The following is a 13,620-nucleotide window of genomic DNA, read 5'->3' as shown; positions in this document are numbered from 1 at the left end:
GTAAGTGGGTGGCGTTCCGGTCCAGGCACCTGCTGGCACGCCGCCTCGGTGGCCCTGCTCCGGGGCCGAGGGGTGGGAGAGAGCGGTGCCCGTGACGCGGGCAGCCCCGTCTGTCGTGACGAGGTCCCCCCCCCCCCCGAGCTGGGTCTCAGCGAGGAGCACGTGGGCGGCAAGCAGCTTGCAGATTTAGCTAAAATAAAACCGCAAACACGAGCGCGTGTGCTGCTCGGCTTTGCCACGCGGCGCTATCTTTAGACTCTAATAACCGGCTCCGGCGTCCAGGAGGAGTGCCTGCTGTCTGGAGCGCAGGAGCAGGACCTCCTTTGTTTCCCAGACAAGCAGCACGCAATTAACTTCTGTACGAAGTGAGACCGCCACCCTCAGACAAGCGATACGTTTTCTATGCGGTTTTCTCTGCGAAACAGAATTGGTAGTCGTCTTGCACTCCCTTCGGGGGGTTTAATTGCTAAAGTATCGCAAGAATCTTGAAATAAAGGACCATCTGTTGGCACGAACGTCCCGCGAATGGGTTTCGAGAACAATGCGATATTGAGAGATTCATACATAATGTCCTTTCTTCATAAAACCACTCCATTTACATTTTCATAAGTGCGCCTTTTTCAGTTTGGAATTATATTGCTCACGTGCTTTGTCGATAATAGACGGAAGAAAGCTGGTTAACACAACACGCGGAATGCCCCCGCGGGAAGTTTATCGTGGGCTGACGTTACGATAAGCGAATGGACGGCAGGTGCCGTGCCTCGTGCTCCCGGCGAGGGCCGCGGGCTCTGCCGGGATGGCTGGGGAGACATGGACGCTAGAGCGCTTCCGCGCCCACGCAGCCGAGGGCCTGACCCAATGGGGCCTCGGGACGGCACGCCGGCCCCGGAGCGGGGAGGGCCGGCCCGGGGCTGGTCCGTGCTTGCCGGGCCCCCGTGGCAGGCCTTTCCAGAAGCCCCCGCAGACTGCTCTCTGCTCCGCGGCCACCGCCAGGTCCGCTGCCCCCACCCGCACCCGCCGCTGCAAAGGAAGTGGGTCGACCTCATGGGCCTGGCCCAGGGGCCCCCAGCATGTCCGCATATCCGAATCACCTGGGGGCCTGAACAACCCCCCAGCCCAGGGAAGTGGGTGTGAGCTCCGGGCGGGGGGCGGGGGCCGCCTTCGTCGCCGTCACCGTGGCCGCCGCTGGGCCGAGTGGGCCGTTCCCGGCTCCGGGCACACAGGAGAGGCCCCTCGGGGACCGTCGCCAAGGGCAGCGCCTGCCCCCACTGCCCCACGTCCGGCCCAGGCAGAGTTTGTAAAGATCCCTGCGTGACGGACGTGTGCAGGCAGGGACGAAGTCCCCTGGGCGAGAGCGCGGGAGCTCATGAGGGTTGAGTCCAGGGTGGTCTGTTTTCCCGGCTATCCCAAATGGGCCAATTGGAGTCACTTCTGCACCCCAGGGAAACAAGGTTTCTGAGCTGGTTCGGCTGGTTCTTCGCTCGCTCTGTGCCGGGCGAGCTCTTCAGGGCTTTCCACACATCGTCCTCCAGAGCGGGTTAATTGAAAGGGGGCCGAGTGCCCACCTGTCTCCATTTAAAGTCTGCACACCCCGCTTTAAGGTAGAGATCGTATTCTATTTGCTGTGCTTGCTTTTTCGTTTTCTGCACGTGAGTTGTGCGATTCATTTTCCTGGAAAGTGCGTTTTCCACGAGCTGCGATGCGGAAGCCATCACGGGTGCGTTGGCAGATCCTGCTTCAGCGACTGTAGCTCTCTGTCCCCCTGCCGCGGCACAGCTCTTAGGTGCATTGTTTACGAGGTCACGGTATGTTCTGTCCCACGTTGAAAGACCACCACCGGCCATAAAAATAAGACGGCGCATGGAGAACCGCAGACGCCGTCAGCATCCGCGAAGGCGTTTTCGGGGCCAGGCCTCTCGTCGGGGGGGCACGCGGTGCCGTTCGACTGTGTGCAGCTGGCGGCACGCGCTCCTCCAGGAACCATTAGGGCACGGCACGCTGTCCCCTGGCTGTGCGCGGTCGTCACCGGGGGCCGCCACGTCCCACCTGCAGCCCTGCCGTGAACTGTGACCGTTCGCACGACTGGGAGCCATCGCTTGGACACGAGGCGTCACGAGAGAGTGCACTGTCTCCTGGGACGGCGGAAGACTCTGGAAATGTCGGTAGGGGCTTCTGCCACACTCAGGAGCACACGTCAGGCTGAGCTCCGGCCTGTGGTCAGGGCCGCCGCAGGACGCTGCCCGGAGTATCTTATTCTCGGAGGATCTGTCACGTGAAGCGCCCCACGAGGGACACACGCCGCCAACCCGTTCAACAGGTGACCCCGTGACACAGAGCCCGGAAAGAGCCGCTCTGGCACGCGTCTGCGCCCTCGCTGGCCCCCGACCCCCACCCCGATGCCTCGTCATCCTTCCTCCTCCCGGGCTCAGGCCGCCACTGCCCCGCGTGTTTACTGAGCGTCGTTCTGCGACTTCCCGACAGCACGGGGAGACGCTCGTTCGTCAGGCCCCCCGTGTCCCTGTGACTGTGGCCTGACAGGGCCGCGAGGCCCGCGGTGGGGACGTGCCCCACCCCGCGGCGTCTGCGCCGTGCCCGGCGTGAGCTACACTGAGAGGAAGCCGCCAAGAAGTTTCTATTTCGGGGAACCTCAGCATTCCAAACTCCCTGAGATGGACGAAACATCTGACTGATTCTACAGAGCGCACTAAGGCAATATTGAGATCGAGTCATTCCGTTTACACTGGCAAAGAGAGAACGTTTGGAGTTAGTTATTTCAGATAGATGGGCAGTAACAGCACAAAAATATGGCTTTTCCTGTGTTACCTCAGAAAGTACGGGGCGTAGGGCTCCACAAATCCTACCTTCTGAGTGAATCCCACCAAATGCTGTTTAATTAAAGCTGGACTGATTAGACACTGATTAACTCTGCCTTTGACAGATTACACGGTTTAACTGACGATTGCCTCCATTTGGTGATGGGTCCCCAGTTACGATGACAAAGGACAAGCTATTTGTCAGTTAAACCGTGTAATCATTCGGAAACAGAATTAGTCAAGAACCTAATCATTTTGTCTCTAGTTAAATCCAGCTAATGAGTTGAGACGTGTGATTTCTAGCACACGCTGTGCTCTGAAACGGCGTGACAGAGACGCCGTCCGTGACGCCTGAGCAAATCGCCGCGAGTTGCCGAGGAGGGGACGTTAGACGTGGCCAGCGCTGAAGCCATGCAGGGTGTGGGTTCTCCGTGGGGGGCTGTGGGGGGCACTTTGGGGGGGTCAGTGGAATCGGATTCCTCCCTGCGCCTCGCGCCCCGTCCCCGGGCTCACGGTGTCCCCATTGCCTGCAGGAGAAGCCGTACACGTGCTCGGAGTGTGGCAAGGCCTTCAGCCAGAAGCGCGGCCTGGAGGAGCACCGCAGGACGCACACCGGGGAGAAGCCGTTCCAGTGCGACGTGAGTGGCCCCCGCGCCCCCCGCCCCTCGTGCCCCTTGCACCCTCTGAGTGCCAACACGCTGTCGTAATCCCCTCCGTCCCGGTCAGCTGGCAGCCCGTAAACTCGATTTCCTTTAAGACGTGCCGGCGGCCTGTCCATGCACCTGAGTCCTTCCGAGGTGTGACGCGCGCAGGGCCGTGCGAGGTGGCACCCGCTGCCCGCTGACAGCCAAACCAGAGAGGCAGCTGCTCAGAGGTTTTATTTATTCCGTTAAAGCCAAACAGAATTTCTAAGACATGCATGAACGCCTTCGTTCACGTGACATGACTGCTGATTGTTCAGATTTTAAGTTTAGGACATTCGAATGGAAACTATTGAAGTAGTCGTTTACATTATTCACAAAAGGAGAAAATATTACCATTTTCAGACAAATAAACCTGAGCGTTGATTAATTCAAGGAAAAAATTGGTTTCTCAATGAACGGTGTTACCATTCGCCTGTGGAATGTTGACAATTGACAGAAAATTGACACAGGTGTTTGGGGAAACCCTCGGGTGCTTATTCTAACATGAAAGTAGCAGAGTGCTAACGTCCTCGGTGTAGGGGACCTCGGAGCCGCGATGTGTGGGCCGCACAGCATGGAATGTGAACATTGACGGAGACCCTGGTCGTCAGCCCCACTGCCGTACCCCAGGGGACAAAGTCCGGGGCGAGCCGTCCACGTGACAGGAAGCTCAGCACCCAGGATGCGTTCCCTGTCCCTCCGCGAAGCTTCTGCGGGGAGGCCAAGGCCACAGTGGAGGCCCAGGGGCCTGCTCAGGACGGGGCCCTCAGGGGTGAGCTTCGCTCAGCAGTGAGCTGCTCGGGGGGCGGGGGTGGGGGGAGTGGACAGGTGTGGGATGGCTCCGTCCACGACCGCAGAGCCACTGCTTGCTGTCGCCGCCTCCTGCCTGGACCCGAGTCGCCACGCATGAAGCATGCGGTGGGGAACGAGTGACCGAGTCGCTCACGTCGGGGCTGATTCTGGCTTGGAGGGAACAGTGGTTCTGGCCTCCCCGACTCCAGTTTCAGACGCTCTTGCCCACTGACTAAATATTTTAGTTTAGTCTCTATTTTGGGTCCTTTTCGTCACCCCCGCCAGCCGCAGAGTGTCCTCCCAGCTTCTTGCGGTGATCGCCAGGGCCCCCGGATGGGGCCCGGCCTAGCCCAGTAGCTGGGGGAGGGGAGGGAGGTTGGGGAGCGAGGACACACGTTATGTGCACATAACTCTCGGGGAGGATAGTTAATTTTCTGCACCTTTTCGTCTGGATGCTAGATTCCATTCGTGTCCGGAGCAGCTTCTGTCCTTGGGCCTGTTGGGGCGTCCTCGAGGACAGGACCACGGTGTCTGTCGCAGAAATGGTAAGTGGGCTTCGGTAGGATCTGACTGGAACCCCTGGGTCTTTTCCAGGTGTGCGACTTGGCCTTTAGCCTGAAGAAGATGCTGATCCGACACAAGATGACACATAACCCCAATCGTCCGCTCGCAGAATGTCAGTTTTGCCACAAGAAGTTCACGAGAAACGACTACCTCAAGGTGCACATGGACAACGTCCACGGTGAGGCCGGCAGCTGACCGCGCTGGGAGGCCGGAGCCCGGGGGCCTCTCTTCCGCCCGGGCGGCACGCGGCGGCCGCCCAGCACTCTGGTCTCGCTGCTCTTCTCCGCCTGCTTTAGAGTCTGTAGGTACAGATGCAAAAAGAAAAAACAATGCTACTTTAACCACAAAATGGTACAGATGGAAGAAAAGTACCATCGTGGCCTTGCGGGTGCTACTCGGCACTGTCTCGCAGAAACGGACAGGGCCAGACTCTCCCGGGCCGTCTCTCTGCACCCGACTTTATTAACGGTGCCCTTTTTGGGCCTTTTCATTTCATTGTTATCGTGCGTGCGTGCACGTGTGCACATGCTGGCCACCGCGACTGGCCATCACTAACTTGGTCATGAAGAGATTCGCGTATCCTGGTATCTCACCGATATCTCGAGCCTGAGAACAGCATCAAACTTGCTGTCATGTGAAACCGACCGAGAGCCGACCTTATCTAACAGCTCCCCGCAATATGGCAGTTTAAGATAAAGCAACGTCTAAGAACGAAAACACCTGTTAAGCCATCGCTTGTTTCCGGTAGTCCTGAGGAAGCATTACCTGCGTTCATCGCTCAGAGGCAGACGTTCAGGGTCAGAAACAGGTTTTTAAGATCCACCCAAAAAAGTGACCATAGCACTTTGATGTTTACCGGGCTGACCCCGCCGAGCTGATGCGAGTCTTCAGAAATGTGCAGCATGCAAGCGCCCACCGCTGGACAGGGAGGCAGGCCAGGCACGGCGCGCACGGGACGTGCCGAGCAGCCACGTTCTGCTTTGCAGAAGAGCTTCCAGAATCTTGTCCGTAGCTGACACGGAAACACTTTCCCAAGTCCCCTCAAGGATCCTGTATGATTTGGAATCCAGAATAAAGAAACGCAAACCTGCCAGCCGTGAGGATTGAAATGATCACTGACGCTTAAGCAAGAAGCATAATTTCTTCCTTTAGGTCACACTTCGTTAAAATGTTTGGAGCAACGTGGAACAAATAGCTTGTTTTGGGAGAAGATATGAGAACACGTCACAATGATGTCAAGTCACACAGAGGAACCCACAAAGAAGAAGAAAATTGAAGTGAAGCCTCTAAATAAACTGTCCCGTTTGGAGCCCCCCCCCCCCTCCGCCCCAGAGAGAAGCGCAACTCCGAGAAGTTACTTGGTTCTGATGATTTAGGCAGAGGTTACCTGGAGACATGGTTCTTTGCAGCCAGGAATCGCATGTTAGAATTACATTCGTGCTCAGTTCCAGTTTTCAAAACAAAAAGAAGCAAAAAAAAAAAAAAAAAAACCATAAAGATTCAATGTGGGTATTTAAACTCTGTAAAAATACCAAATTGGAAACTCACCAGAGTTAACTTTAAAAAATATAAATCCCCAGATTTTGATTTAGAAGGTAGCTATGGTTATGTGTAGCATTTTTTATCTGAAATTATAGACTGTGCTTCCTAAGACGAGATTTTGGTCTCGTTTCTCGTTGTGTCGTGTTTCAGCAGCGTGTTTTTAGATCCGCAGTGTTTTCGGTGTGCCTCTGGTCATGTGCATATAGAAGGACAGCTGTTCGGGGTGGTGGGCGCGTCCTTCAAACACGTCTGGTCCCCTCTTCCTTCTCTAGATGGGACTCTTCACATCCCACTTACGGGATGAGTGTGAAACTTGAAAGGAAGCCAAACTCCACTGTTGTGTGGTCTCTGACTCAGAACTGTCAAGGCTGCTGGGGAAATCACCGTTGAAACCACCTGGTCACCATGCCGCAGAGCGAGGTGGCCAGGAGGAGGTGCTGGGCCTTGTCGGCCGCGGGTTTGTGATGCAGGAAACCGGAGAGGAGGGTGTGGAGGGCTCGCGGGCACGCCGTGCGCCATGCTGGCACCGGGGCAGGTCTCCAGACGACCCGTGTGCGCGCCGCACCCCCAGGAGGTGTTCACTTCTAGGCATCTCACGTGCACGTGTGTGTGTGTGCTGCAATTTTGCAATCCCGTAGCAGTAACAAAAACAATGATTTTGGGGGTTGAGGAATTCAGCATAGATAGTCATGGAGGGAAAGCTAAGGGCAAGCAGGGTACAGGCGCCCACTATGAAAGGGCCTGGCTCAGCGCCTTCTTGGGAAAAGGGTGAACTCGCGGGGACCCGTGAAGTCAGAGCTAGGTGACTGAAGAGGTATTGGACACCTTCCATAATGATCAGCTTTGCATGTTAACATCCGGGGTATTCGTGGATACTGAATTCTTGTTTTGCAGTCATGGGCTCATTGTCCTTCCCCCTCCTCCTCCTCTTCCTCCTCTACTTGCTGGCTATAGAGAGCCCTTCATTGATTTGATTAATCTTGACCAACAGCTACAGCACGAGAGCGTTCATCGGTGATATGTTCTTGGGATTGCGGGGGACGGTTAGAACGTTGCTTTTAAGGAACAGCCTACGTCGTGTGTGTGTGTGTCTGCAGAGGGTCACGTTCACGTCGATGCTTACACAGGTGAGTACATTGCTTTGCTCCAAACTCCTGTGACCGCTGCAGCCGACGCGGGTAAGTGAGCTCGGACCTCAGAGGCCTGACAGCCGAGTTTGTGCGGCTGCCTCTCCCCGACCCGGAGGGGTGGCAGGGAGAGGCGGCGGCCCCCGGAAACGCTCATCTTTTCCTTCATGAGTCTGAACGTTCCTTGTGAAAACGCGTCTGGGGTTGTGAGTCTGTGGAGTCGAGCAGGTGGGGGAAGCGCGTCTTTAAAGCCCCGATTTTACCCTGATGCTGAGGCTTCTCTGCGCGCACGTAAATGTGGCGTTCGCAAGCCCAGCAGCACCGCCACAGTGATGATAAGTCTGCGTAAATCGCTGCCTCCGTGGGTGTCAGCATCGCATTTTAGCATAGAACTAACTATAACTGGCACGGGCCTGTGAAGTCCAAGCGAACGTTTGAAAGCTGTTTTGGATGAAAGGAGATGAATATAATTGCCATTACTCCCAGGCCTCTTACAATTTACTTCTAAGCACTTCTAGATGAGAGTTTCCTAAAGTTTGGCCAAGTTGGGTGTCCGGGCAACGAGAGAGAACCTCTTGTTTACAGCTCATCTCCTTCCTGGTAACGAAGAAGCAGCATGCGACAAGGGGCGTCGCGGGACGTGAGGGGCTCGCGGGAGCTGCTCCGAGCAGGAGTGCGGCGCTCTCCGGCATCGCCGGGGCTGGTGGCGTGTTTCAGGTGCGGCTCGTCAGAGCTGTTTCCTCATCTTGGCGTTGTCGGGATCCTGTGAGGCGTCCCTGATGCAAAACGCCGGCGTCGCGAGCCCCTGAGCGGCGTCTGGAAGCGACGCCTTCATGTAGCTGACCTCTCGACCCCACAGCGGTGACGTCTTCGCAGGTAAAGACAGGGCCCGGCCGCGCCCAGGCCACGAGCGCCGCCGCCTCCTGCCGCTGCAGCTCCAGCGTCAGGGCCCTCCGCGGTGTGTTCACGTTCACGGTGCCGCATGGCTCCACCCCGCACGCGCGCCACCCGCTGGCCGGTCCTGGGCCCGGGGGGTTCGCGTGTGGCTAGTTCAGTTCCTAAACTCACGGGCGTGCCAAGCCGGAGTGGACGCACGCGCAGAGGTCGGGGCGGGCCCGTCGAGCACAGCGGAGCTGCATGCGGTTGCTCTGCTGCGTCCTTCCCTCTCCGCGGCCTCTCCGGTTCTCTCCAGGCCCCCGGTGCTCCTTGTCTGATTCCTCAGCGCGATGTCACCCTGCTCTGCCGTACGCTTCGGCAAGGTCACCTGCCCCCCGGTCAGCCGGCAGGACAGGGAAAGGCAGGGTGCAGCAGGGTGCATGGCCCCAGGCTGTCCCGAGCCTTTTCTGGGCACTGGCCCTAAGTCCCTTGCAATTCGCTCAGCCCCTGCGGCAGGGGTCGGGCGGAGTCGCTGTGGCCCCTGGGGGACGGGTTCAGATGACCTTCCCCCTCGAATACCAGCCGCAACGACTTGCACAGCACCTAGAATCGCCCCGACCACCTTGTTCTCCATCCTGAAACTCTCTGAGGCCTAATTTCACGATGTCTTTCCCTTTCAGAACAACCAGATTCGATCAAACAAAATGCACGAAAATCCTGAGACGTAAGTTGTATCATCGAGCAGTCCATTTATCACAACTTACGGGGGAGGGGGGCACCGCCAATTCAGAAAATGCCATAAACACCTGGCGAAACCCGACGACGCCCAGGGTGGGGAGTCACCAGGCCCGGGACGTGGGGGGGGGGGGCGAAGACTCCGGGGAACGTGCAAAGCACAGCATCTTTATTTTCCATAAACCTTCCACTTTCCAGCCAGGATTTGGGTGGCTTACAGAGGATTTTATTTGCGGGGATGTCGGATGGAAGGTCACTAAGAGTATTAAGTGACGGCAGAGCCTCCGAAGCCTGGGATGACCCCCCGGTTCAGGAGTCATCTGCCGTGAAATGTGGGATTTTGGTTTTTCAAAAAGATTAAAATAGAAAGAGGCTTCACATCAGAGAGTAAACCACTGTGTTTCTCCTGCATGTATCAACTCCTGGTTTTCACAGTTTTTCCATGCTGTTTGGTCCCTCTCCGATCCACGGGGGGACATTCCTGCAGCCTCGATGAGGGACAGGAAGTGGAACTTGTTGGTCAACACTCCAAACAGAACAGACGGGCGAGCAAAGAAGCGTGTGACACAGACAAGCAGAAAGGTGGGCCTCGCCAATTAATCACGGTTCAGAGCTGCCAAGAAGTGACAGTAATCGATGTGGCCCTTTGAGAAACAATCTGGAACTTCAGCGCCCTGGGAGATCCCGCTCATTTCTGCTCTGCGACGACTGAATCACTGTGTGTTTGTCATAAAGTGCGACTTGGAGGGGCACTCCGTAAGTCAGTTTCTGGGACAAATCCACACCAAAGTCACCCGCTTTTCCGGCTTCTCACCATGCGGGTTTGTGTCACCTGATGTGCCAAGCACAGTCCCCGGATGAAAGGTGTGCATGCCAGTTCGCCTGCAGTGTGTCTGGGCAGTGTGGACAGCGTCCTGGCTCAGGTAGATGGCACGCAGCCACCCCCCACCCCGGCTGAGCAGGGCGGGGCCCCAGCCGCCCAGGGTGTGAGCAAACGGCACGGTGACTGCAGATGGCAGACGCTGGCCCGGAGGCAGAAGCAGCCTGACTTTCAACACGGACAGAGATGCCGGTCTCCCTCCCCGTCCACGCAGCGGGAGGTCACACATCACGAGAAGCGAGACGGGCTCCGCGGGGCGGGCGAGTGAGCAGCAGCATGCCCCCCCCCCCCCCCGCACGCCGTCAGGTGCGGGGTCCAACAGGTCGTGGACTGCGACTCAGTTCTGATATCACGCCTCCCAAAACAAACGCACGGCTTAAAGACTCTCGGCAAATAAACTGCAGATTCACCAGAACACCACCAATGCGAGTGAAAACCACGGGAAGGATGCGGGTCTGCTGACTCCTGTTACCACGGCCGTCTCCGTCGGCCACAGCATGAGACGGTGACCGCCTCGGACCCCCGAGACCGTGACCGCTGCAACGTGGCTGTGTTTCAGGAAGGCTATTCAAAATCACGGGCACCAGCTACAGTTAATTAATACTTAAATACTGCATTTCAAATTTAACACCTCTCTTTAAGATCCAGTTTCGTATGTTCTATAATGTATATAATATGTTAATGAGATAGGATGTGTTTCGTGAGTCAATGAGTATTTATCAAGTATATATATTCAAAATATTTAAGAAATTGAGGACACATTCAAATACAGACCTTTCTCATATTCGAAATAAGCTGCTGTCGAGTATGAAGAATTAGTGCGATTCTAAGTACATAGCTCTCAAGTGTTTTCAGTACGACTTCGAATGTGATCCTGAGTTCTGCCTTTATAAACGGCATTCGACAGGAAAGGGGGCACACGGCCTCGCTGAGACAGTCATCCGGCCCGTGACCCCGGAACGGCCACACGGGCACCGAGGCACGTCGGGCGCGCGGGCTCTCCCGCGTCTCGTTGGCCGGGAAGCAGGTGTTCACCATTCGGCGGTCACTCGGGCGCACCTGGCCGGGGAGAGCATCGCGACCGACATGCGTGTGCGTCACTCGCCGCCCGAGGGCTGTTCCCGCGACCTGCCTCCCCGGCCCCCACAGACGGCTGCGTGATGGAGCGTTAAACACCAACACTCTGGCTATCGCACGGCCTTAATCTCTTTAGGCCCCACGGGGATCTGGGCGAGCATCGAAATGAGCACACCAAACGTGGCTTCCATCGCCGCGGCAGGGGCAGCGAACATGCCGGTGAGCGCGTGAGGCCCGAGGCTGCCGGTCTTATAAATGGCATATTAAGACGTCTTCCTCCGAGGCAGCCACATGGGGACCCACGCCAGTGCCCCCACCAGGCCGCCATGCCCTCCCTCAGCACCAGCAGACGGAGAACTAAACAGAACTGGAGTCTGAAACGCCCACATTCAACGAATTCATCCAGGACTTAGCAGAGATCTACAGCTTACGCTGTAGTCCTGTGATGTTTCTAAAAGTACTGCTTTGCTGAGTTGCACATCGTGGTGCAGCTGGGTGCTCAGGGGCACCGTTAGCTTTTCAATTCTTATGGCCTCTGATCACGGCCCGGAGTCCAGTGGAGGGAGCTAAGTTCTGAACCATCCAGGATTTGAGCACCGATTCGGGCAAGCTCCTCGACCCGTCTGAGCATCACCCTGCCCGCTTGTAAGTACAGATGATTGATTATTCGCGCAGGACTGTTGGGAAGACTTGGGGACAGAGCACATTTCAAACACCGAATATGGCGTGTGGCACAGAGTCGACCCTGAAGATAGCTTTGTGGGGTGGTGGCCCAACTCCCAAGCGCCGCTCTTTGGTTGAGTCTGGGCCCCTCACTCTGCGGGGCTAGGGGACTGCATGTCACTGGCCACGCCAGCTAAGTGCCTGACTCAGCCCCTGCTCGAGGAAAGTGGCAGCTGGAAAAAACGCCAGGCGGCTCCCTCCCCGGAAGCAAGGAACTCGAGCGCGGTGCTGCGTTCACGTCTCTCTCTCTGCGTAGGGAGGGGGCGGTCATTTGAGGGGACAGCCGGGGCGCCCTAGGTGGGGGAGACGCAGAGAGGAGGGGGCTGCCGAGGCCGGTCTCTGCGAGGTGCCCCGTGCCGGAGGCCAGCAGCTGGGCGTGGGTGTGTGCGTGTGCGCGACTAGCAAAGGGCCTTTAATGTGGGCAGGACCGCCAGATGCCCACACGACCCGCCCACGTTCCCTGCACACTGAGCAGAGCCACGTCTCGGGCCGGCCTTTCTTTCTCTTCCAACTCACACCCGGTTCCGGCTCTTCACTGAGCCAAAGGCGTCCGCACACGCATCTCGGATGGTCCCCTGCGCCTGCCGCTTTAAGAATCTGGCTGTGTTCGCACCCTTGCTGTTCTTTGTGTTTTATTCTAAATCCCCATGTGGGAAAAAGATGTTGAGATACGGCTTATTGGACATGTTTTCTAAAGATGCGTTAATAAGACAAACGTGGTTAGCACGTGTGAGCACTGCTCGTTTCGGAGACGGTACCGACTAACGTAAGTACGAATCCTACACGTGTTCTGTGGCCGGAAAACACATTTCATCATTTTATCCCAAATTATGATGACATTCGGATCACTTTTCTCAACTTCTGGAGGTAAAATATGAAGTAAAATTTTTAAAGAAATAAATGCTATGTAACAATATTGATATTTCTTCAATAATCACCTCTGAAGATATATTTAAAATATATATTGTTGCATTTATTCTTCACCTAAAACGGGTACAGCTGTGTCAAAGTAGGAAATATTTTCAGTATGTGTTTTCTTTATTCTACAGCCAAATGTATTTCAATGCCTTGCGCTAAGCCTGTGCCGTGCAGGACATTTCGCTCTGTCCAAAATGTCCGTGGAGACACTTGGTCCGCCCGACCCGCCCACCGACCCCACGTGCCACGACCAGACTACCAGGGCGAGGAGGATGATTATTGCCAGTACAGCCACAACACGATTATTGGACCAAGAGAACATGAGGCATGTTTTACGCATTAATTCTGTAAACAGAAGTGGAAATAACGCCATGAGCTATTTGAACCCGGGGACGTTTTCTAAGCATGGGCTTTTGAAAGGAGCGCATACCAAGGGCCTTTCGGCTCGCCCCGACGTGCCCGGGGTCCTTGTGGACGGGGCCAAGTGTCTGCTCGTCGGTCCGTGTCAGCAGATGAACCAGCGGATAGGCACCCGGAGTGACAGCTACTATGCACCTGTCGGCCGACCCACGCCACGTGTCACACACGCCGTCGCACGGGACATGCTCCGCGACGTCCTGCAGGTCTCGCTTCGGACGGCGACACTTGGCGGTGCGTCCGCACCGCTAGGCCCCGTCCCCTCCCTTTCCGTGTCCACGTCTTTGTCCTCTTGTCCGTCCTTCCCTGGGTTCGGGCCTGTCGCTGTCCCGTCTGCCGTCCTCTGGGGAAGTCAGCCCCGTGGTGTAAGGACACCCCAGCAATCCTGTGGACAGGTCGCGGCGGAGAGGAGCTGGGACCTCCCGCCGACAGCCATGAGTCGGTCACTCTGGCAGTGGGTCCTCCAACCCCTG

The sequence above is a fragment of the Rousettus aegyptiacus genome, unplaced genomic scaffold, assembly GCF_014176215.1.
Source record: "Rousettus aegyptiacus isolate mRouAeg1 unplaced genomic scaffold, mRouAeg1.p scaffold_m13_p_16, whole genome shotgun sequence".
Classification (NCBI taxonomy): Eukaryota; Metazoa; Chordata; class Mammalia; order Chiroptera; family Pteropodidae; genus Rousettus; species Rousettus aegyptiacus.
Note: the sequence above shows the minus strand (reverse complement) of the source record.